The sequence below is a fragment of the Haliotis cracherodii genome, unplaced genomic scaffold (assembly GCF_022045235.1).
Source record: "Haliotis cracherodii isolate W230 unplaced genomic scaffold, xgHalCrac1.p SCAF_9, whole genome shotgun sequence".
Taxonomy (NCBI): domain Eukaryota; kingdom Metazoa; phylum Mollusca; class Gastropoda; order Lepetellida; family Haliotidae; genus Haliotis; species Haliotis cracherodii.
The window spans coordinates 36157398-36182377 of NW_027266343.1; the positions used below are offsets into that span (position 1 = coordinate 36157398).

At 40.1% G+C, this 24980-nt stretch overlaps 1 protein-coding gene across 5 annotated transcripts in view; it reads right to left on the reverse strand.

Annotated features, from left to right (window-relative positions):
• Positions 1 to 24372, reverse strand: part of LOC139453403 (uncharacterized) — a 97240-nt gene extending 72868 nt beyond the window's left edge. For 2 of the 5 annotated variants that reach the window (XM_071235089.1, XM_071235083.1), the window contains exon 1: positions 24283 to 24372. The gene's annotated coding sequence lies outside the window, so the exon portion shown is untranslated. Of the gene's footprint in view, positions 1 to 15413; positions 15491 to 18567; positions 18605 to 24058; positions 24138 to 24282 lie in introns of those variants that run through there. The other 3 variants (XM_071235086.1, XM_071235085.1, XM_071235087.1) reach the window with 3 other exon arrangements.
• Between the last annotated feature and the right edge of the window lie 608 nt (positions 24373 to 24980).

The following is a 24980-nucleotide window of genomic DNA, read 5'->3' on the forward strand; positions in this document are numbered from 1 at the left end:
TCACCAAACAACTTCGTGATCTCAAATTTGTGGTAACAGTAATAATATCTTCTCCATGGACATGAAGGAAGCAATTAAATATCAACAGATATCATGTATTATAGATCAAGTTATATCCAAAAATACACATACTTTAAGATTCAGAAGTAACGTGCAAGAAGATGGAATATGTTTGTATTGACATCCACGGACTTATAATGAGGGCAGTATGTATAGACCTGGACCCACTTGCACAAAGTGATCTTAGCGCTAAGATGATCGTAACTCCCATACTTTAACATAGGCTTACAATAGTCTTAGCGCTAAGATCATTTTGTGCAAGTGGGTCCAGAAGGTGAAGGTCAGGATGAACAAGTGGCACTAGAACGATCTAGTGAGTACAATGTTTGCTGATTGTATTATAATTGTAAACAACAACTGGAGATATATTAACATCTCCATAAAGCTCTACGTCAATACACAGTGTCTATGTTGGGAAATCTATTGATCATTATCGAAACATACTAAAGGGTCTGCGTTAGAATAGGAATGTTCAGAATTGTTTTTGGGGGGTGAGTGAGTGAGCGAGTGAGTTGGGATTAACACCGCTTTTAACAGTATTCCAGTTATATCACGGTGTGTCAGCTTAATGTGGGAGGAAAGCCCGAAGTGATGCAGGTCTTAGACGTTTACCACTTCGGTGAAACCCACGAGCATGGGTAGGGTGCTGACAAACCTAGAAACATAATCGGGGCGAACCGGGATTCGAACCCACAATCATAGGTTTCTGGCTTGCCTAAGGGACGCAACTCTGCACAGCGAATCGCGGCACCTTAGACGACTGGGCCACGCATACCCCCGTTTTTGGGGGGAGCGGGTGGGAGTTGGAGGTGGGGGGTTGCCAGGAGTCACATACTAATTGCTACTTTGATTGTTTGTGCCAAAAACATTACAGTCGACTCACCCGAACCTCTCTCTCGACATTATTTTCCGTAGATCTTAGAGGCTACATGTATGGACTTTTACTGGCAAATTTGCAACACCAAAAGAAATTATACTAGACTCGGGTTACCATGGTTACAGACTAGTAGCTGAAGTCAGTCTTCAAGTCACAGACTGCTTTGACTTGCCTGTGGTGTTAAAATTCCCTTCTTCACTTTGTTTGCAATCTACATCATGTACATACTAAATTCTAAAGCATTTTCATTTCACAAAATTTGGTTCAGCAAGATCATATTGATAGGTAAGGTATTGAATGAAATGTATTTCAAATAACCAATGCATCTATATTGCGTTGCATCCCTAACAGCATGAGTTAAAGTGTAAAGGACTAGTTCATGCAGCTGTTTTGCTGGTAATTTCTCTGACTACACATGATATGACCGGAGGAGGGAGTATCAGAACGTCCAGGAATAACTCACTGTGGGGATTCCTCTCATCACAGGGTAATCTGTCTGTCAGACATCCAGAGAAATATCACTATCAGGAATAATCCTCATTGCACTTGGAAACACTTCAGCCAATAGTACAAGCCTCAACACACTGTGATGAGGAGACAGCCATTATCAAAAAGTCTTTGGAAATATATGAAACTTGAGAGGATGAAGAAACTGTGTTATGCATGAAGAGATTTCCTCGAACAGTAAACATGGTAAAAGGTCAAGTTTGAGGTGAGGTGAGGTGAGGTGAGGTGAGGTGAGGTGAGGTGAGGTGAGGTGAGGTGAGGTGAGGTGAGGTTTGCGCCGCTTTTAGCAATATTCCAGCAATATCACGGTGGGGGACACCAGAAATGGGCTTCACACACTGTACCCATGTCGGGAATTGAACACGTGTCTTTGGCGTGACGAGCAAACACTTTAACCACTTAGGCTACCCGACTGCCCCTGAGGTGAGGTGAGGTGAGGTGAGGTGAGGTGAGGTGAGGTGAGGTGAACGAGCATGCACGAGCAATATTCAAGCTGTATCACAGCTGCCTGTTTATAATCAATGAAAGAGCATGCTAAAAAGTGGGTGATATCATGAGCAGGTGTAAACATCTTGATGTCCTTGCGCCCTTTGTCTCTAGCAAAATCCCTGTCCACTCAAAAAGCATTGAATGGTTAACATGATAACTATAATACAATTATGTTTTCCAATCACGCCCATAGGCTGAAACCCACATTAAAATCATTAGAACAAAATATAATTTATGTAGGTAGGAGTTGAAATCAGGCTTCAGAATATTGGAAACACAAGACATAGAATGGATATCTTCGTCTGCAATACAATTACTCATTGCACAATCTGAGTGACCTTTCCATTTTTTCATCATTCTGCTGATGCACAATCTTTGTATTCACAACACAGACATTTAAAAACTGCAACACAATCCTTTTGAGATTTTGCTAAGATTCTGAAGCTATTAAACATGGGATGAGTCATTCAGCACACAGACAGGATCACCCAGGCTCTGAGTGTTTTCCTTCAAAGCACTAGAGAAAACTCTAACATGGTGTAGCTTCAACACAGCACCTCACAGATCCCATGACAATCTAATACTGGCTTCAAATATTCATGTTGCGTCACTGTTTGATATTTATATCATGTATATTCTTTAAGAATTGGTCAATGTTGATTCATCAATTTCATATTTCATAATGAGAAAAATTATAATTGGTATCTTGTTTTTTTAATCAAGAAATTGATCAGTGCAATGGGTTAAAATAGTTAGGATTAAGATCAAATACTGTATTCAATGTAATAAGCGCCCCGCTCTAATAAGCGCCCACGGCGATATTTGCTAATATATTGGCTAGTGAACACTCCCAATAACATGAATAAGCCCGCCTTCCAATTGATCAATGTACACAAGACTTATTTATTCATGCATAATACTCACTCGTGTAATACTCGCCCTTAATTATGGGCCATTAAATTCAAGAAAGTTATATCTCTCTGGTAAAATACGCACAGACTTTTCTTTAGTATCATTTCAGGCTGTTAGTTTACAGTAAACTACGGTTATAACAAACTCAAAGGGACCACCAACTTCGGTTCGTTATACCCGTAGTTTGTTATAATCATATACCCATGTACTCAACATAACATTCGGACATAACTATATATAGTTAGTTGAGTAATATCGGTAGTACAAGTGACCCAAACGTCATGGGGGGCCTTGTTGTTAAAGCGTTTGCTCGTTACGCTGAAAACCTGGGTTCGATTTCCAACATGGGTGCAATGTGTGAAGCCCATTTCTGGGGTCCCCCGCCATGATATTGCTGGAATATTGCTAAAAGTGGTGTAAAACCATACTCACTCACTCACTCACTCTTATAACTGTTCCAGGGAAATCCTCCCAATGCATATAGTAGGAGTCCACACATAGGCCTCACACCCCATGTCAGATTATGCAATCGCTCACACCACTACAGTGATGAATGCCTTCCAAACCTGGCAATGCTGTGGTGGTAATCAATCAAACTTCAAAATCGATATGTACGCTAATGAATGTGGTGGTCTTTGACAGACATGGCAAGTAGGTGCTCCTTTAGAGACTAACAGATGACCATTGACCAACATTCCTGTGGTGCCCAACTGTCCAGTGATGTACGGGTGGGCTGACACAAACATACACAACAGTGACTTGTCATGATTGAGAAGATTAGCATAATACAGCAGGATTTACTCTGCATACATTCATTTGATATACCATAACTGTTTGGCATCTTAGTTAAAGGATCAGAGTCAGTAAGCATGGTGAGGGGGCAAGGTTTTAGAAATGAAACAATACGAATATGCACATACACAAACACATAAAAATCAGTATTCCCAATGATGTTCATCTATCATGTCTATTAACCCTCAGTTCACAGTTCCAAACATCCAATCCAAGCTTTACCCCTATCCCAAAGTTATTCCTTCCTGCTCAATTTTTAAACCACAGCCATATCCTTCTAATCCAAGCTACCCTGACCTTTGAAGACTGCTACCGTCATCCCAAACATATCCCTGCTGAGCGTGGTCGGGTAGCCCAGTGGTTTAAACGTTCATTCGTCACACCAAAGACCCGGGTTCGATTCCCCACATGAGTACAATATGGGAAGCCCATTTCTGGTGTCCCCCACCATGATATTGTTGGAATATTGTTATGAGTGGTGCAAAACCATACTCACTCAGTCACCCTTGTTGACAGTATCCCAGCCCATGTTCCCGATGCAAGAGAGTTAACTGACTATAAAAGTCCTGTTTCCATCCTTGCCGAACTAGGCTGGTATTATGGAGTTACATTTTGGCTGGACTAACGAGTCTATGCATAGTCCAATCAAAATCGTGCACCGAAATCGAAATCCGGTTCGTAAACTGTTGTGCAGATTTCGATCGATTGCTGGATTTGCAAAGCATGTGCACCGCCATCTTGTTGTCAGCAGATATTTTCCAAATCTTTTCATGTTTTTAACCAAGGTGCTTACTCCATTGATGCATTTTACGATGTAAGTTTTATCACAATATAAATCTTGATTATCGATCAGATCGTCCTGACTGGGCGCCACCATTTTGTGTGAAGTAAACGCAAGTGATGGAATCTGATTGGTGCACAGGAGAGGCTTAGAAGGGACATAACTGGTAATAGCCATTGGTGGCGCTACGATCGAGCCCAGTAATTCCAGCCTAGTTCAGCAAGGGTGGAAACTGGACTTTTAAAGTCAGCTAACACTCTTGCCTCGGCAAGATGACCCAAGCCATGACCCAGATTTCCCGCACCATGAAAGCCTTAGTAACTCTCTCTGTGGAGCGGCATTGAGTATCCACATCCTCTTACAGAACACTAATTAGAATTCTGTCTTGCCAGCTAGAAATCCTACAAGATGAGATGACTTTTACACTGATTACACAAGGAAGCTATTATATTGTCAGAGGATCAAGAGTTTCCCTTCCCAGAACTAGAAGTCATGAACTGCTTTGACAATCCTTCAGACTCATCATGTCTAAACCACTGTTTTGTTTGTTTGTTTGTTGTTTAACACCGCACTCAGCATTCTTCGAGCTATATGACGGCGGTCTGTAAATAATCAGGTCTGGACCAGACAATCCAGCGATGTCAATCAGTGGGGTGTTAAACAACAAGCAAACAAAACAATGGTTTAGACATGATGAGTCTTAACCGTTGTAAACTGGTATGGTAGTTTTCTTCAAGACATTAATACTAATACACTCACATGACAATACTAGTCCTTAAAGAGAATTTTGGACTACTTGTATTCAATAGCAATAATGATAATGAAAACAATAATGATAAATGTTCTTATTCATAATGCGCAGAATCCACATCCTAAAGCATGCTCAAAGTGCTACATTATTTATACCCAGGACAATTGGATCAGTTTGCATTCGATTTTCATTTTCAGCTCCCTGTGGAGTATTCAACCCAAGTTAGGATCGGTGGGGTAGCCTTATGGTTAAAGCGTTCGCTTGTCATGCCGAAAACCCGGGTTCAATTCCCCACATGGGTACAATGTGTGAAGCCCATTTCTGGTGTCTCCCGCTGTGATATTGCTAGAATATTGCTAAAAAGCGGCATAAAAAACATACTCACTCACCCACTCACTCAACCCAATCTGCCATGAGGTGCTGAAGGGTCAACAGTCACCTCACCATCTCATCCTACCAGGTACCCTTTAACAGCAAGATGAGTGAGTGAGTGAGTTGGGTTTAACGCTGCATCTTTCTTGAGTGAAATACTGTGGCATTGATATACGGATCCAGTCTCTGATGTATTGGTACTGAAGCCATGCTGACAGCATCTCTCCTGCTACTATTCTCTGCAGTAAGAAGTTTTACATCTACAGAGTGTGAGGGAGTGAGGGAGTTGGGTTTAATGCCGCTTTTAACAGTATTCCAGTTATATCACTGCGTGTCAGCTTAATGTGGGAGGAAAGCCCGAAGTGATGCAGGTCTCAGATGTTTACCACTTCGGTGAAACCCACGACCACGGATATGGTGCACAGCAAGATGAACAGAGGCATTTTTCGAACATAGAGTCTTGCCTAAGGAGACGCCATATGTGCTACACATGCTTCAGTAAGCAGGATCAGAGCCCCAGAAGCTCGCAGGAATCAAGCTGCCAAACTCGGTCACCCACCCTTATGATGTCTATACCTGCTGGTAGACTGTGTGAATGACTTCACCATGTTGAGAGTGACTTACACCTTGGTGAAGCAGTGGGGTATTGTACTGGTTTAATGATACGATCATCATGCAAACACACTGAAATGTGTGAAGCCCATTAACTGCTGAACTATTATCATGATTATGAATGGTGGCATAAAACATACTCACAAGGGCAAAAGAATTAAGCATGAAGGTCAGTGGGTCCTTTTCATAATCCTAATGTTAGTGAAAGAGGATACCATAGGAGAGAGTCTCAAGGACGCCAGACCACATTTAATTTCGAGCACAGCTCATTTACTTACTCTACCTGTGAAGATCCGGGGTAGAATGGGTCTTCAGCAACCCATGCTTGCCGTAAAAGGCAACTATGCTTGTTGTAAGAGGTGACAAACGGGATCTGGTGGTCAGGCTTGGTTGATGCATGTCATCGTATCTCAATTGCATGGATTGATGCTCATTATGTCAATCACTGGATTGTCTGATCCATACTCGATTATTTACAGAATGCCATCATATAGATGAAATATTGCTGAGTGTGGCGTTAAACAAGAAACAAAGAAACACAAGCAAAGATCGATGCTCATGATGTCAATCACTGGACTGTCTGGTCGATTAGATTTGTTAAAAATACAAATAAATGTACAACATTTATCAACAGCTCAAATACTGATAATATGTAGGAACAATGCCCAAGTTTGAACTTCTAAAGCTAAATGGTCTCAAGATACCTAAAATCCATACAACTGCAAGTTAACTGCATTAACACTGAAGGAGGTTTTCTGTTCTACAGTGAATTTGAAATTGTATTTCTTCATGAAGTGGCCTGTAGAAAAACTGAACATGCTTTCCATTCTCGGTTCCTCAATACATCATCTCCAGCAGTACTTACTGGAAACAGACAGAAATGTGCATTTTGATAGATCACATGCTAAGTTTTTAACACAACTGAAACTTCATTATGAACGTAGCCCACCTTAATATAAAAAATCAAAAACCTGCAAATCTGTCAATGTCTAGTTCCCTGAAGTAAACTGTCATTTGGTTTCAGCATGTGGTCAATTTCTGTCTATAGACATGACAGAGCTTGTACGTTCTGCGTCTTGTCTGTGCTAATGTGACATCAGGCCACTGGCCAATCCTTGCTTAGTTTTCCATGGTATCACATTAAATAGTTAATAAGCTATTGTGTCACAATCTGTCCCAGGAGATTATCGCTCTATCATGTCACATACACAGTGTTCCTGTTTAGCGATAAGTACCTGTTTTTAACCAGAAAAATTAGGCTTGGACCGGTAATTCATGTGACTGATAGTCCCTGTGGATGACAAAAAAAGAACTCACTAAATGTTTGTTGTTAAACAAAACATCAATGATATTCCATGTTCATATAAGTATATTTTTCGAACAAAGTCAGCTTGTCTGTTACCATCCAGGTTTCCCCATGTCTATTGTAAGTGCAAGGAAATAACATTTTGCTTTGCTTCGAGGTTAAGTATATATTTTTAGACTTAGCAACGAAATATTAAAAAAAGAAAAGAAATATTAAAAAAATGAAGAAACTTGTGTCTGAACTTTGTGTGAATTATGTGTAGATCTAACTAAGTTACTTCAGAAATGACGTCATTGCATTGAACATTTTTTTATTTGTTGAAAGTTGGGACTTATATATAAACTTAGCGGAGACTGGTAATTTGTACAGTTGCCAGTCAAAGGGGACTGGCAGTTTCAAAAGCCATCGGGAACACTGCATATAAAAGTTGCTCAATAAACAATCATGAGGACAGACTGTGCACAAACTCATGAGTTCCTCCAATACCCTGAGTTCCTTACTGTCAACCTAGTACGTCTGACACCGGCCAGCAAGATTAAGAGTCACCTCTTCCAGTTGCACTGTCCATTCAACAGTGAATCGGCCTCTGATGTTTGCTGTTAAGAATGAACACAGCACCTGTTATTAGACTAACATCTAGTCTCAGAAATAAAGTTTTTCTCATTTAAAAGTACATAAAATTCAAAAGGCGGCCAGAACAATGTTAAATTTCAGCCTAGAGTCTAGACTTGCCAAATCGTTCTAGACTTGGTTCTTGGGTCTGGGAGACAGACTTGTATCATCATGAGTGTGCCTATATAGATTTAGGCATGAAAGTTTTCTTATGATTAAAAATCCAGCTTGCTTTTGAACTACATCATGTACATCTAAGCACTATTTCATACAAATTATTGATTTGAATGCAAATCGGTCAAGTGACCAAACACTTACAGGTATCAGGTGTATAGGGCCAGGGGACTTATAGCTCAGGAATCATGGGCATTGTTTCCTGTGTTCAAAGATACCTGGCGATTTGGGGCAATTTTGAGCAATTTTGAGCACTATGACTTCCATCATTGTTGACACATGACCCTGAATGTCAGAAAATGTGTGAACTAATCTAGCATCTCACTTGTATTTGCTGTTACATGGTCCTTTATATTTATGTCAAGCGTGCAGTGTTCAAATCATAAAATATTTCATTAAGGCTCCAGTCATAAGTATTCTTGACATATGACTTTGGTTAGGCCAGGTTGATAACGATGATGACTAAAGTACTCACGGAAATGAAAAAAAATATGTTTTTTCGACCTCAGATCTTAAATAAATGCAGTTAATATACAAAATATGTAAATATTCAAACAACTAAATTAGTACTAATTGGGCCGTGGCACAAATACAGCGTATCAAATGTTTTTATGCCTTTTTACACGTAAAAGTGTGCATAAATGTGAATAAAACAGACTATTGTGAAACAGGGCATAACCAGCTGTAAGTAGATCAAGGTGACCTATGACACCTTGACGACAGGTGAGAACAGGTGCATAATGCCTATAGTCTGTTTCTGCTATGTCAATTTGGACTTTTATTGACATAAGTTTTATTTTTGAATGTTGAAAGTGCCGACAAATTACCTCCTGTAAAGTACATTTTGTATTGTTCACTGAGTTCAAACTAGCAAATCTAGACTAGTACTTTTCGAGTTGTTTTGGTATTTCGTATTTACAGCTATGTAACACTTTGTGTCGATTTTTAAATTGAGAAAAACAGGGTTTTTTTCATTTCCGTGAGTACTTTAAGAGTCTGACTCACTGTCCCTGAACCATTTTATTTTCCCTTTTCTGCCAGCCCTTACTGTAATGCTATAGCCCTAAATTAAGCAATGAATCTCCCATCACATGGAGGCTCCTTTTCAATCTACATGTAGCTGCCTGCTTCTATCGAAATTCCATATTTTCAGAGACTAACATTAGTCTACTTGATAACCAGAAGGCGTCCATGCTGTCATGGTACAAAGGGCGACACATAGTGACCCAGTGTGATCACCGTATCCTTATTCTATACTTCAGTGCAATTTGTAGAACATCATCCTGTTAAAAAACATAGAACATGTCGAAAGATCTTGTTTTATCATAAGACGGTCAGAGGGGCCCCATTCCACAAAGACACCTTGGCTACAACTATGGGAAGCATACATGTTTTTGTCATGGGTTGGTTGTTGTTTAACACAGTATTCAGCAATATTTCAGCTATATGACCATGATGACGGCATGCTGTAAATATACGAGTCTGGACCAGACAATCCTCTGATTCACATCATGAGCATCTATCTACAAAATTGGGATATGATGACATTCATCAACCAAGTCAGCAAGCCTGACCACCCGATCCTGTTAGTCGCCTCTTCCGACAAGCATAGTCGCCTTTAACTGCAAGCATGGGTTGCTGAAGACCTATTCCAACCCAGATCTTCACAGGCTCATAAGCATATGTTAAAGCATGAGTGTTACAATCATCTTAGCGCTAGGTGTAAGACTGCTTTGTGGAATGGTCCCAGGTCAGTAACATGTGGTCAGTAGACATTCCAGAGTTCTGCACCCACTGCCCAGCTTAACGCAAGGCAGTTTCACATAACAGTAAACAAGATAAACAAGATAAACAAGATAAACAAGATAAACAAACACACCCGTGTCAAGCCAGAATAAGAGGAAAAATCTACAATCTAGTCAAAAATGACCTGTCTAATTGACAATGACAGGAGCTGGCTGTATGCAGGACAGAGCTATGTTCCGGAAGAGCTAAACCTATAAAGAGGGTATCAGATTACCAAATTCAACTAAATAAGCGCCCTGTTCTAATAAGCGCCCACCGCAATATTGGCTAGTGAACAATCCGAATTAGCACCCATTCCGATTGATCAATGTACACATAACTTATTTACCAAATTCAACTAAATAAGCGCCCTGTTCTAATAAGTGCCCACCGCGATATTGGCTAGTGAACAATCTGAATTAGCACCCATTCCGATTGATCAATGTACACATAACTTATGTATTCGTGAATAATATGGGGCGGTTGGGTAGCCTAGTGGTTAAAGCGTTTGCTCGCCACGCCGAAGTCACGCGTTCGATTCCCAACATGGGTACAATGTCTGGAGCCCATTTCTGGTGTACCCCGTCGTGATAAAACTGATATAGATGGAATATTGTAAAAAGCGGCATAAAACCATACTCACTCCTCGTGTATAATAAGCACTCATGTGTTATATGCACCTTTAATTATGGGCAATTAAATTCTGGAAAAATATATGTGTCGTATATAAACATTTCAGGGTGTCAGCATAAACCCCGAAATTTACGATCTTTCAACTGTTATTTTAACCAAAATAATATTCTAATAAGAGCCCCCTATTATGAATTTTGAGAGCGCAATGGGCGCTTAATACGTCGACTACTGTACTTGATTTTCACATACATTTTGCTATTACAATATAATTTCCATAAAAAGTATCTACTTGTTCTAGTCTCATTCACAACAAGCATGGAGACCTGGGGCCCTGTTCTGACCATGAATCTCTATGCTGAACATGGGGCAAATTGACACAGGCTAATGCCTATGTCCCATAAATCAATACCTCTATTTTCTGCAGCTTGTCGTGGCCAACCTGAAGTATTCTGTCTTCTTATTAAATCATTATTTTAACAGTACATCATGTTCACATGACATCTGTTACTGAATCATACTGTTACTTCTCAGAAATCAGAGTGTCCTCAGCAATAGGGTCAGAATGACATCAAAAGGTTTAGGGTCAGTGCTTGCCTCTGATCATGTTTTCACTGATGGACAGCGGGGAGTCGGACACTGATTGGTTGTTTACCATCTGCAGTAATCACAAGATCAAGAGGAGACAGACAACACCATGAATGGCGGGCAGTACCGTGTGTGTCTGTGTCAGCTTGCCAGCTTTGGTCATCTCCATACCATTATGATGATGCCACGCCATTGTTGTTGAAGTCGATTCTCACCCAGGAATTAACTGGCCATTCTGAACATGCATACTAACAAGTTGTTTGTTTGTTTGTTTGTTGTTTAATGCCACACTCAGCAATATTCCTGCTATATGAGGGCGGTCTGAAAAATAATCGAGTCTGGACAAGATAAATCAGTGATTCACATCATGAACATTGATTCACGCAATTGGGATACGATGACATGCATCAACCAAGTCAGCGAGTCTGACCACCCAATCCCGTTAGTCGCCTCTTACAACTAGCATTATAAATTGCCTTTCATGGCAAGCGTGGGTTGTTGAAGACCTATTCTACCCCAGATCTTCATGGGTCTTAACAAATAAAACTGATGCAACTATAGCATGTATAGGTGATGATAGGTCATTATGCAAAATTATAGAGAAGTTTTATATAAACCATAACATGGTTTACATTCCAGAAATCCCCTGAATCTGCTGCTCATTGATTCATAACTTCTGTATTCAAAAGATTCAAATGATTTCTCCATTACCTAATGTGGCTTTACTTTGCCATATCCAACAGGACGAATCACAGCTTATGACACCAGCTTCAAGCCAGTCTCATCTGAGCTTAAAACTGCTTCTAATAATGCACTCCGCCATTCTTGAACATGTGAAAGGATCTTTCACTATTTTGAAAGGTAAACTCCAGAACAGAAGTCAGACTACAGCAAATTTGTAAAGATACTGGTTCATGGTTATCAAGGAATTATCACAGCATTATCTTCATCATTACATGAACAGTGTATCCATGTGCAAAGTAGGACTGGGACGAGTCCTTAGTTACGACCCGGGTACTCGACGCACTATTACCTGGCCTTACCCAGATACCCACTATAGGTCTCAAGAGTTGGGTACAAAATGTCCAAATGGGAATTGTTTTACCGCAGCCCAAGCAAAATCTATTTAGATACATGTATAAAACGATCAGATCATGCATACACTGCAGTCGATAGACGCTTTATCCTTACTCGACATAAGTCAGAGCGAATGCTTGCATAGTGAGAAAGAAATGTGAACATTAGGTAAACTTGTAGTGCAACAATTGAGTTTTATTGTTAATGCTATTACAGTGTATTATGTGACTAACCATGGATCTGGGTCATGTGGGTAACCGGGTCCTACTCAGGACCCACCGACCCGAGTACCCGAGTAACCCGTTCCAGCCCTAGTGCAAAGGACTGAAATTAAAGGGGACATTGGGTTCTGGAGGTTTTCTGCCATTGTATTGGCATCTAGGCCCCCTTCAATTGTTTGCTAATAGCATTAAGGTTATGACACTGGCCTACCCGTGAAGATCCGGGTTAAACTTGGTCTTCAGCAACCCATGCTTGTCGTAAGAACCAACCAACAGAATTGCGTGGTCAGGACCAGTGACTTGATTGATGCATGTCATCTTATCCAAATTGCTAAGATCAGTGCTCATGAAGTCAATTACTGGTTTGTCTGGTCCAGACTTGATTATTTACAGACTGCCGTCATATAGCTGGAATACTGCTGAGTGTGGGTTAAACAGGAACGATGACTGTTGTTATGATTTCATATCTATCCCGAAACCTCTCATGGTACTCCGTCACGACATCGGTTCAAAGGCTAATCTGAATGTCGTCCTCCTCCACGAAGTTTGGACTTGTAAAATGCTGAATGGTACAGTTACTGTATCAGCTTTCCTCCAGACACGTGCCCTGCCTCCGTTGAAGTCTATCTGTGAATGAATGGACATTTCGCGAACTGGTTCGCCGACTTTTGCCCAAAGCATCCTTTGCTGAAGATGGTGTACAGACAGCAGAATGCGTTGTTCTGGCTTTTGGTACTGCATCCCTTCTGCATGGAGTTTATTCCGAACTGTCTGTGTATAATTCTAGCCCCTGTCACCCGACACGTGAAGATCCGGGGTAGAATAGGTCTTCAGCAACCCTAAGGCGACTATGCTTGTCGTAAGAGGCGACTAACGGGATCAGGTGGTCAGGCTCACTGACTTAGTTGATGCATGTCATCGATTCCAATTGCATGGATTGATGCTTATGATATGAATGACTGGATTGTCTGGTCCAGACTCGATTATTTACAGACCGCCGTCATATAGCTGGAATACTGCTGAGTGTGGGTTAAACAACAAACAAACAAAATATGACACTGATCCTTTGACTTTCAGGCTTAATTTTGATACTGTATAACGTATACACTAAGGTGGGAAACTTGTAATTCCGACTAATAGTAATAACATCCTGTTTTACACACAATCATGGTTGTGCTGTACCAATCTTCATTACTTAACCCCAATTTGACTCTGAGTAATCCTTCAAAAGGCAAATTTCATCAAGCTTAAACAAAGGTTGAAATTCATCTTCTCCATCATAAAAACAAAATCAAAGCACATATGGAGGGTATTCTTGCGTAGTTACCTTGAAGGACTAATGCGTTCAGCATCTAAAACTATAGTGACACATCCTAAGACCTAGGAAGTGTGTCAGTTGGTTATTAACCTCATGGCTTGACAGGGATCAGCAGTGGACTCCAGCCACAAGTCCAATCCCTAAGTTTCTTTCGGTCCAGTAATCTCAACTATTAATAGACTATATATCAGTGATATATGAACACATAAATCTACTGAGAATTACGCTAAAGGGAAGTTCTGGCTTGAAGACTCAAGTGTTTGTTAGAGACCGCATGAGTACTGCCAGTTATCAACCTGCGACTTATGCCATGAGTCTCCAGTCTGGGTCTAGTAAAATTCTGTTCGGCCTAGTTAGCTCAGCTAGAAAAAGTCATGATCATGATGATAACACTTAAATGTTCAAAAGAAATGACACCACAAGCAAAGTTCGGATAACTGTGGCTGACACGTGAGTGAGTGAGTATGGTTTTACGCCGCTTTTAGCAATTTTCCAGAAACATCACGGCAGGGAACACCAGAAATGGGGTTCACACATTGTACCCATATCGGGAATTGAACCTGGGGTCTTCGGCATGACGAGTGAAGACTTTAACCACGAGGCCACACAACCGCCCCAGGCTCACAAGTGGTTTCACAGAGTGTAACATGAGTAAAATTGAACTAAGAAATATATCCTACAAAAAACAAAATTAAGCTATTGTGCAAGATTTATCAACTCTTCAAAATGGACAAAATGTATTGCAATTAGTGAGTGAGTGAGTTGGGTTTACGCCGCTTTTAACAGTATTCCAGTTATATCGCGGCGTGTCAGCTTAATGTGGGAGGAAAGCCCGAAGTGATGCAGGTCCCAGACGTTTACCACTTCGGTGAAACCCACGAGCACGGGTATGGTGCTGACAAACCTAGAAACATAATCGGGGCGAACCGGGATTCGAACCCACAATCATAGGTTTCTGGCGTGCCCAAGGGACGCAACTCTGCACAGCGAATCGCGGCACCTTAGACGACTGGGCCACCCGTGCCCCCCGTATTGCAATTAACCGATATCAACATATCCTTTAGGGATGCAACACTGACTTGCATTTACTTCGGGAAACATTTACTTTCAAATTACCCACAAATATTCTACTGGGCCCTAACTTGCAGGCTAGAGCCAATTTGCATCCCTGAAATGTTGATTCCCCGGACTTAAACACCTAAACTTCTCATCTATCACTGAGGAGGGCAGAGGACTTCTCCATCCCATCCAAGACCAGCTTTGGATGACCCGTTGACAAGAAGGACAATACTCCTAATGGCAATGTAAACATGATAAATGTCCTTCTTTTAGTTCCTCAGAAGAATGACACCTGAAGAGAAGCAAATTCCAAGTTCAACAGTGATTATCTTCCTCACAGAGCATCATGGAGCCTTATCCGCCGCCATAATGTCTCATAGTGCCAAATTCCAGTCAAGCTTGACATACAACGCATTTCCACTGTTTGTAAGCTACTTGTGGAGCACTACACTACCTCGTAAAACTTTCAAACTGCGACCTAAGTACTTACTTTTTTCATTTCCTGTCAGCTATGAAAAAGATGGTGGTCAGATCATTACATCCACTGTCCAATGAGCCAAAGAGATGTTCTTAAAGAGAAGGTTATCAGTTGAACTTCATCACTGGTTGGGCAAATGTCAAATGCTTATGCCTGAAAATGTGATTCAAAATTCTTGACGAAGCCTGACTCTCAATTTTATTGGCATTTTCACAATACATGAGTGATGAGGACCTAATGATGCTTTTAGCTGTATTGAGGAAATACCACAGAGGGATCCAAGTGTCACTAAATGTACCCATGTGAAGAAATGTAACACACCAACTCCATTGTGCCATAATCTTTCGGTGCCATTTGGAGCGGAGTGGGTAAGCGGTAGGAAATCTTTTCATCTAAGGGGCAGTCGCGTAGCCTAGTGGTTAAAGCGTTCACTCATCACGCGGAAGACCTTAGTTCAATTCCCGACATGGGTACAGTGTGTGAAGCCCATTTCTGGTGTAGCCTGTCATAATATTGCTGTAGTACTGCTAAAAGCAGCTAAAAATCATACTCACTCAATAACTTTTCATCTGAGCATAAGGAGTCTTTGGATTGAGTATTTATATCTTAGTTTACTAATCAAAATAAACTTACAATAGAAATTAGTAGTACTGTCAGGGTTAGAACTAAACCCAAAAGCAATACTAGCCGGGCAAAGATAAAATGCCCTTAGTTGAAATATTAAAACAATGGGGAAATTAGGAAAGTGTGTCCTAGACCGCAGGAATTTAGACTTGCCCCGAGCTAGTGAGGCACTGTAATTATGTTCTAACCCTGCAGTCCTGCTAGACTTAAGCTTCAGCTCCAGGTTAGAATAGGCCTTCAGCAACCCATGCTTGCCATAAGAGGCGACTAACGGGATTGGGTGGTCAGACTCGCCGACTTGCTTGATGCATGTCATCGTATCCCAATTGCATGGATCGATGCTCGTCATGTCAATCGCTGGATTGTCTGGTCCAGACTCGATTATTTACAGACCGCCGTCATATAGCTGGAATATTGCTGAGGGTGGCATTAAACAACAACCAACTTCACAGGGATAATGTTTGAGATATGTTTCTTTGACAACCATGATGGGGAATCGAGATAATTGTATGTCAGCATGCCCTGACTGTGTAACCAGATTTCAAAAGATACACAGTAAAGACATAACTCCAACCTTAAATCTCTTCTGTTGTCTGAAAACAACAAGCGACAATGTTTTTGAGAACTAAAACATCGATTCATAAACCAGAATTAGCTAAATGATGCAAGGCTCTATCTCTGACAACTTACTTCCAGAAGACAAGGACCGTCTGTAATGATAACCTCAGTACACGCACACCATGGCTAGATAGTGTGAACATTTAGGACGTAAATATCACATTTCTGTGGTAAAAGCCGATGTGCAATCATACGTCCACATCACAGATTTGATATACACAGCTCTTGACATCCACAACAGGGAAAAAACTTAATCATCTGAAATTGTCTTTCATCCTCAGTTACCATGGATACTGTAATTTCTGTCATGTGCGGGGACTACACTAGGAGTAGGAGCTGTCTTGGCTACAAATATACTTGTACTAATCAATGCAGCTCCCACTCTCTTGCACAACTCTCAGTCTCAAGCTGACTTGGATGTTGTTTACTTGATGCAAGTCGCGAAAGAACATAACGCAATACTATGATGTAAATTGGTGGAGATTTCACTACTGACCACTAGATTTTGCATCATTTTCAGATTTTACTTTCAATAAATGAATTGTCATGAGTATCAGCCCAAAAGAAACTTGTACTTTGCTTCAAAGTTATAGTCACACAAGGAACAGAGCCCCGGTCCACAAAACAATCTTAGCACTTTATGATTGTTGCAATTCACATGATTCAGTGTTGAAGAATGAGAAGTTCGCTTTGTGGAACGGGGCCCTGGTGTTTTGTGACAGGGCCTTACCGGCCTCAGTATTTTGAGTGAGTGAGTGAGTTGAGATTAACGCCCCTTTTAACAGATATCAGTTATATCACGGCGTGTCAGCTTGATGTGGGAGGAAGGCCCAAAGGGAGGGAAGGAAGGTCACTTTGGTGAAACCCATGAGCACGGGTATAGTTCTGAGAAACCAAGAAAAATAATCGTGGCGAACTGGGATTCTAACCCAACATCATAGGTTTCTGGTGTGTCTAAGGGACGTAACTCTGCCCAGCAAATTGCAATGCCTTAGATGACTGGGCCATGCGTGCTCCCCATGTTTTGATTGAGCACATTTTTCCACATAAGGTTTAATTATATATAATGTTGGATGAGAACAACTTGTGATGCCCATATTTGTGAGTGAGTGAGTGAGCGAGTTGGGTTTAACGCCCTTTTTAACAGTATTCCAGTTATATCACGGTGTGTCAGCTTAATGTGGGAGGAAAGCCCGAAGTGTTGCAGGTCTCGCCCATATTTTTGTGTGCCAATCACAAAGTTCAAAATTAGGGGCCCTGGGGTTCTTGAGGTTTCGTGCAGTAAAGTGTTCAATATAATCTTAGAATCCAACAAGACAGTCGGGCAGGTGATCCATAAGTGTGGCCTGCCCATCTTCAAAATTACCACCACGCATTTAGACATGATAAATATTGAAAAATCACAAAAAACTAAGAGTCAAACCATGTCTTGATTCAGTTGAAATAATGCAAACAATTACTTGAGAATCTAAAAGGAGTCATAATAAAACTGAATACATCAGTAGTGTTAAAATTATCTGCCACATAGTCATGCAGCCCAAAAGAAAAGTTACCAGCCACGGGCAGGCAGGCAGTTATTTCAGACACTGGTGCAGTAGTGCTTGAATCACTTATTGCATGACCTTACTTGATTCTCATGGCAATGATCCGAATCCACTAATTCATATTTCTAATAATCATTAATGGCTGGATGCCCATTAAAAGCCATGTGTGATATACTTACAAAACTTCGCCAATATGCTCATGATGCTCCAGGCATCCTCCTCATGCTGATGTCATTAACATTTCAAAAGGTTTTTATGTTCATAATGAATATAGTTTTGGAACAGAAGTTGGATTTAATCTATTTCAAACGTCAATTGTCCAGTAAACAAGTATTGTCACAGAATTAACAAACTCTCAAAACATAACATAATTTACATACCTTATCATAAAACATTAATAGTTTTAGAAGGATAAGCTGTTGGCTTCTGCCCCTAACTGCATTTTTGGCAAGCAAAAGCTCCAAGTTCTAAGGGCCCTGAATGTTGGGCCAACAGTCCTAGATCTGTCGGAGTGCTTCTGGACTGAGCTCAGCACTAACTGTGCCTGCCTCTGCAAAGCATCCCCCTCCTGACACCAATCTAATAAACATGCTGTCAATAAGCATCCCACTGAGCACCTCACTCCCACACTAAAATCCATGGCAGGGTCTTTCGATACAGGCATTCTTGCTCTTCTCCAACATCCCCAATAACAGAATACATCCTTCAACAAATATCTGGAGGCCCAGACTCAATACAAGAGCATGAGTGTACAAGAATACTTGTGGACTATAGCACTGGGAAGCCCCAGCGCCTGACTACAAGGACTAAGCCACAACACCTAATGGTTATATGAGTTGATGATGCTGGGATCAATGATCCCCTGACTAGCAAACCTTAATGACATGTCAGAGTACATCAAATAGATGAGACTGTAAATTGGTGGAATCTGAAAACTGTGGAACACATTAAGATTTGCAAAGATTAGATTCTGAAGCTGAGATATTTGTATCATGGAAAATATGCAAAGACATTTTCACTTTCAGGCTTCGGGATATGGAAAATAAATAAATTAACATGATAAATAAATAAATAAATAAATAAATAAATAAATAAATTGATTGCATGATCATAATAATGAATATCATAGGTGAGGTGAAATGGGGTTTAACGTCACATCCAAGATTATTGCACTTATATAGCGACGTGCATGCATGTGTGTGTGTGTGTGTGTGTGTGTGTGTGTGGCTGCTTGTACTCGTGTGTGTGTGTGGCTGCTTCTAGTTGTACTAGTTCAGACTGATACCAATTCTATAGTGCTCGCACACTGAGATACCATGCCGCAGTTTAACATGAATACACCATTCAGACACAGTATACTGACTCCGAGAGGACCAGTCCTTGTTTTAGCCCCTTAATGCCAAGCGCCAGACAGTACCATCTTTTAACATCTTTTGGTACGACGTGTCCGGGGATTGAACCCCGGACCTTCCGCTCTCCGGGCAGACGCTCAACCACTAGACCAGGGGGACAGTCAATGAATATCATAACATGGGTGCATAATGAATAGAATATGTTGATGCATTAAGAACATGGTGATACAATATCCTACAAGACAATGATACATGGACATATTGATGACATTAGAGAGTTGTATCATGAGCCACGATACAAACATATAACTGAGCCATCTGTCCCCCAATACTACAAATGTATGTTATCATCATGATCAAAGTAAGTGACAGCAACGCCCATAAACATGATAAACAATATAAATGAAATACAGTACAGGTCATATTGAGGAGAATATATAATAACTACTTATAACCTTCTGATTGAGAGGGTGGGACACTGTAACCATGGTAACAATAACAACAGATTACATTTCTAAATAGCTAGGGGCTCTATAATTAGTCTTTGATTGATTTATTGGCACATTTTGTTAACATGATGACGATGCTCCTCACAGGGTTTTATTAAGATCTAGCTGTCCTGGCTTTGTCAAGCAAAAGATATAGAACACTGTCTTTGAAAGGCATTTAGAAGGGAATTTATGGATGTCAACTTCTTTATTATGAGGATCACAATGTTTCGGAGTATGCTTACTCCTTCATCAGGTGAATGAATGCTTTGAGCATATATATGTACATGTAAGAACAACAAAAGTAATCAGATAACAAACGGCGGAAACTTAACAAGGGAAGCCAACAGATATTTGGCGCTGATAGATGATTAGCAACACTTTACAGTAATTAGCGCTGATAGTTATGGACAACTGGAAGTCAGGGGTTTCTATATGATCAGAAAGTTTTCCAAAAGCCCAGCTGACCTACATGGAACAAACAATGCAACAAGTAAAACCAGTAAATCTAGAGGCAGCATGAGAACTAAACACAAAAACGTTAATAACCCGGGTAAAGATAAAATGACCTTATAAAGGGGAAACAATGGGGATATTTGGAAATTTGTACTAGCCTGCAGGAATTTGTACTTGCCCCGGGCTTGCGGGCTAGCGTTTATTTCTAACCCTGCAAGACCCCGAATCTTCAAATTTAACATTTAAAGCGTTAAAACAAGGACCCATTAACGTCAATGCTTGATTTCTTACACTGCAAACTGGTGCAATAAGCGTGAAAAATTGGTGCAACTTTGGTCCTTAGTAATGGTCATGTTCTATCCATGTATTCATCCCCGCTGGAAAGGAGGAACGAAGGACGCCAGACATCAGTGGCCATTATGATAGATCATTACCAGTATCTAATGGGAGTTGTGCTCCCACCATGGTAATCAGAGGCCTATCTGTATCACTAACATAGGACATAGGACTTAACTGGGCCCCTATCTAATCCATTAAGTCTGTGTCTTCACATCAATGTGGAACCCACATGTCTGTGAGACTCTAGCATGTATTAGAGCATGATAATATTGGAAGAACAATTTTGGTTATTAATACACTGCAAGGTGATCCCATGTTTGGTCTGGATACACACACATGTGGAAGCTATTATTGTTTCAGGTCTACAATTGCATCTGCATGATTGCATAACTCCCATACCAATTACTTTATGTATGCTCAGCATTGTTGGTCTAATCACACTTAGTCTAAAAATACCTGTTCAATTTGCTCTTCTGCCATTTCCAGCACCGTTCCCACGATTCAAATATTTTTTTGTATGATGTCACTCTCGTTAATGCCTGATGTCAGAAATAAGATTTTCTAAATATTCAAAAAAGAGTGAATATATAAATGGATAGATGGAAGAGTCTTCATTGTCTATGCCCAAAAATATCAGTTTTCTCGGGGATAGACAAGGCCACTGCTTGAAATTCCAGAGGGACAAGTTGTTTTAGCATTTTACTTATTTACATCAACATGATAAACAACTACGGTATTCGATGTAATAAGCACCCCTCTCTAATAAGCGCCCACGGCGATATTTGCTAATATATTGGCTAGTGAACAATCTCAATTTTTTACCAAAATAATGTTCTAATAAGAGACCCCTATTTCTAATTTTGAGGGCGCCCTGGGCGCTTATAATGTCGAATACGGTAATCCAAAAGATGCAAAATGAGATGCAGATTAGTAACTATTTGACCAGAGATGTCTACCTGAGCTGTATTCGGGGATGAGAATGGATATTTTCCTTTTCAGTTGTAACTTCTTTTCAATGGAGCATGGTCCATAATTTGGGGGTGTTTAACAAATTTGTGGTCATTCAAATTTGTGGAAATTCACGAATCCGTAGAAGATTCTCACTCATGAATATTGAGTATACCCTTACCAAAGAGCTTACACCTAAATATGGTTATTAACTCTGAGGACCATTGTGTAACTGTGGTGTTGTAAACGCACTACTACAAACAATACATGTACGTATCATTAGTGTTCAAGCTTAAGCATGAAAGTCATGGTCGTCATGGCAATAACCCTAATGTTAAAAGCTGAAAACCTTGATTTATATATAGCAGCAAATCTCAAGGATCTCACCTAATTTCGAAAACTGATGACAGCTCTCAAAATAAACCAGATTAAGGACAACACTCCGCCTTCCGGCATACATGCAGTTGGTATGGATCAATACTTTGTCCTGATCAACTTTCCTGACTATTGTTGAGAAGACATCCATGTCAGCACTGGGTCACTTGAAACCTTAAAGTGGGTTAACTCAAAATAAAACTCACGAATAGTTTTATGACATTTGGTTACCCAAACACCACCTACTGCACCAAACCTCATTCAGTTTCAGCTCTTTCCAATACGTTCATAGGAGGTCATGATCTCTGACCAATGTCCTCTTTCTCAAATTGCAGTTCTAGTTCTAGTTCCTTTAAGTTCTACCATTGTGCACACAATACAGGGGTGTATCTAGACCTGTTAGGACCCAAGTCTGCAGCTATTTTCAAGAAAAATTCAGAATTGGAATTATATATTTTCCAATGCATTTCCCATTTGTAACTGACGTTCATTAGGGGTGTCAACTATTTCACTGATAACACTTTTAACAGGACCAATAAAGAGGCTTTGAGGCATAGTTTAACATTATCGCATTACATGCAATGTCAAAGTACCTCTGAACTTAGGAAAACTTTAAAAGAAATCCCAATTTTGAACACAATAAAGATTTTCCCAATTTGCCAAGGGCTCTAAGCTTGGAATCTCTGACAAATCCATGCAGTATATTCAGCGTTTAAAAAACGATAGGGTCCTGAGGTCCTTGTGGATTGCTCTTTGTGTATTTGAGCCTAAGAAATCATCAATCTCAAACATGAAATATTAGGGTTATGACATGAATTTTGAACCCTGTTACTGATCATGACTGAGTTTTCATCACTAGGGGTAAGACATAATTGTTCATATCTAACTGGTCTGTCTTATTGGCTACATTTTAAAGATTAGTGTGGTAATGAAAATTAATATATGTATCAAATTAATGAATGGATGAATCATTTGAAATGATTCAAATGAACAACAAATATCATGCTGAGAAGACAAATGATAATCATGATAATGGACACCATGAACATTTACAATCAATTATCAGTTACAATCAGCATAGGAATATCATGTTTTTAAATATACATATATACATGGTAAATAATCAATAACAGTCACTGATCATAATCAGTTTCGATTTAAGGGGGGTCCTGGGGTTGTTGGAAGTTTGATAATGACATGGACCCCTTGAATTTCAAACACTGATAATCATGATAACCATGCACAGTGTGTTGAAATCGAAAAATGTTCCAGATACTGAGATGGCCATTTACAAAGTTCTGATTAAAATAATCAAGGTATGCCATTCTGAAAAATAAACTTATCTTCATCAAAATCCAGCGATAGAAATTGGCACTGGTACTATAATCCTTACCAAACTGCCCAAAAGTTAAGTTATCAGACGAGTTGCAATTTCCCATTTCTAAGAGTTTTTCTACATGTTAGGGCTATGGTAAGGACTACAGTGGACTATAAATGCACCAGTGAATCATCCCACTACTACTGGCAATGTATTTACACATCCTTGATAAGTTTACTGGTTTCATTAATGATACATATTTCTACTGATGTTTTAATTATACTTTTTCGAGCATGACTAGAGACTACAAATAATGAGAATGTACACAATCAAGTTCTATTAAGACTGATAACCTACATTCACAAACACATCTATAAATGGCAAATATTGCGATTTTCGACCTATTTAAGAATTTTCTACCTTTCAGAAAATTATCAATGTTAGCTTTGAAGCTTGTTACTGCAGCCTCAGCAAGTCTAGCCTCAAACTGTATCTCCTGTTGCTGTCAAAACAAGCATTGGCATCTGGACAAATAAAAATCTCAACACAAGAATCAAGACGACTTCGTTTTCCCTTTCAACAATTTTTTTCTAACCTTTAACATTAATCTTGCCTCCTTATACAACCATCGCAAGAATGTAAGTGCAACAATCGAAGCCGAATGGTTGATGCCGGTGCTAGCCGAAGTGCAGGCACCCTTTCCGAAACATCAGTGCTCGCCGAGCTCATTAATCTTGTCGTCTCAGTTTATTCGTTGAACTCAACATTTTTCTCACATACAAATGTAAATCATGTAGAAGATAACAAATGCTGCCTTACCTCAGAAAAGGAAAAAAAAACACCGCGAAACCGCCGAGAGGAGATGTATGCGTGAATAGCTAATGTGACATCAACAACAATCGTCCAGTATCCGCCATGTTACCAAAACATTAGTCACGTGGGATCGGTTCTGATAAGAGTTGCCTCCCTTCTCTATTTTCTCTTAAAAGGTGATTTACTCCAGATAGATGAAGGTGGGAAGAATGTTTAACTTTGGTCTAGAATAATAAGAATACGCCAGTTGAATTTTCTAATGGAGAGAGAACAGTATGGATCTATTCCATGCCCGAACGTCCTTGGTAGTCTTGAATTAAAATCACATTTATCTGTAAATGAGATGTATAATAACTTTTGCTTAATTTGTATTTGTTTGTTTGTTTGTTTCATGTGAAAAAAATGCATGTTTGTTAACGCCGCACTCAGCAATATTCCAGCTATATGTAAATAATCGAGTCTGGACCAGTCAATCCAGTGATTGAGTATCGACCCAGGCAGTTGGGACCGATGACATGCATCAACCAAGTCAGCGAGCCTCTTACGACAAGCATAGTTTGCTTCACACATTGCACCCGTGTCGTGAATCGAACCCGGGTCTTCGGCGTGACAAGCGAACGCTTTAACCACTAGGCTACCGACCGCCCTGTACTATACAAACACACAAATGAGTGAACTGCGCAGCGGGCATATAAGAAAATCAG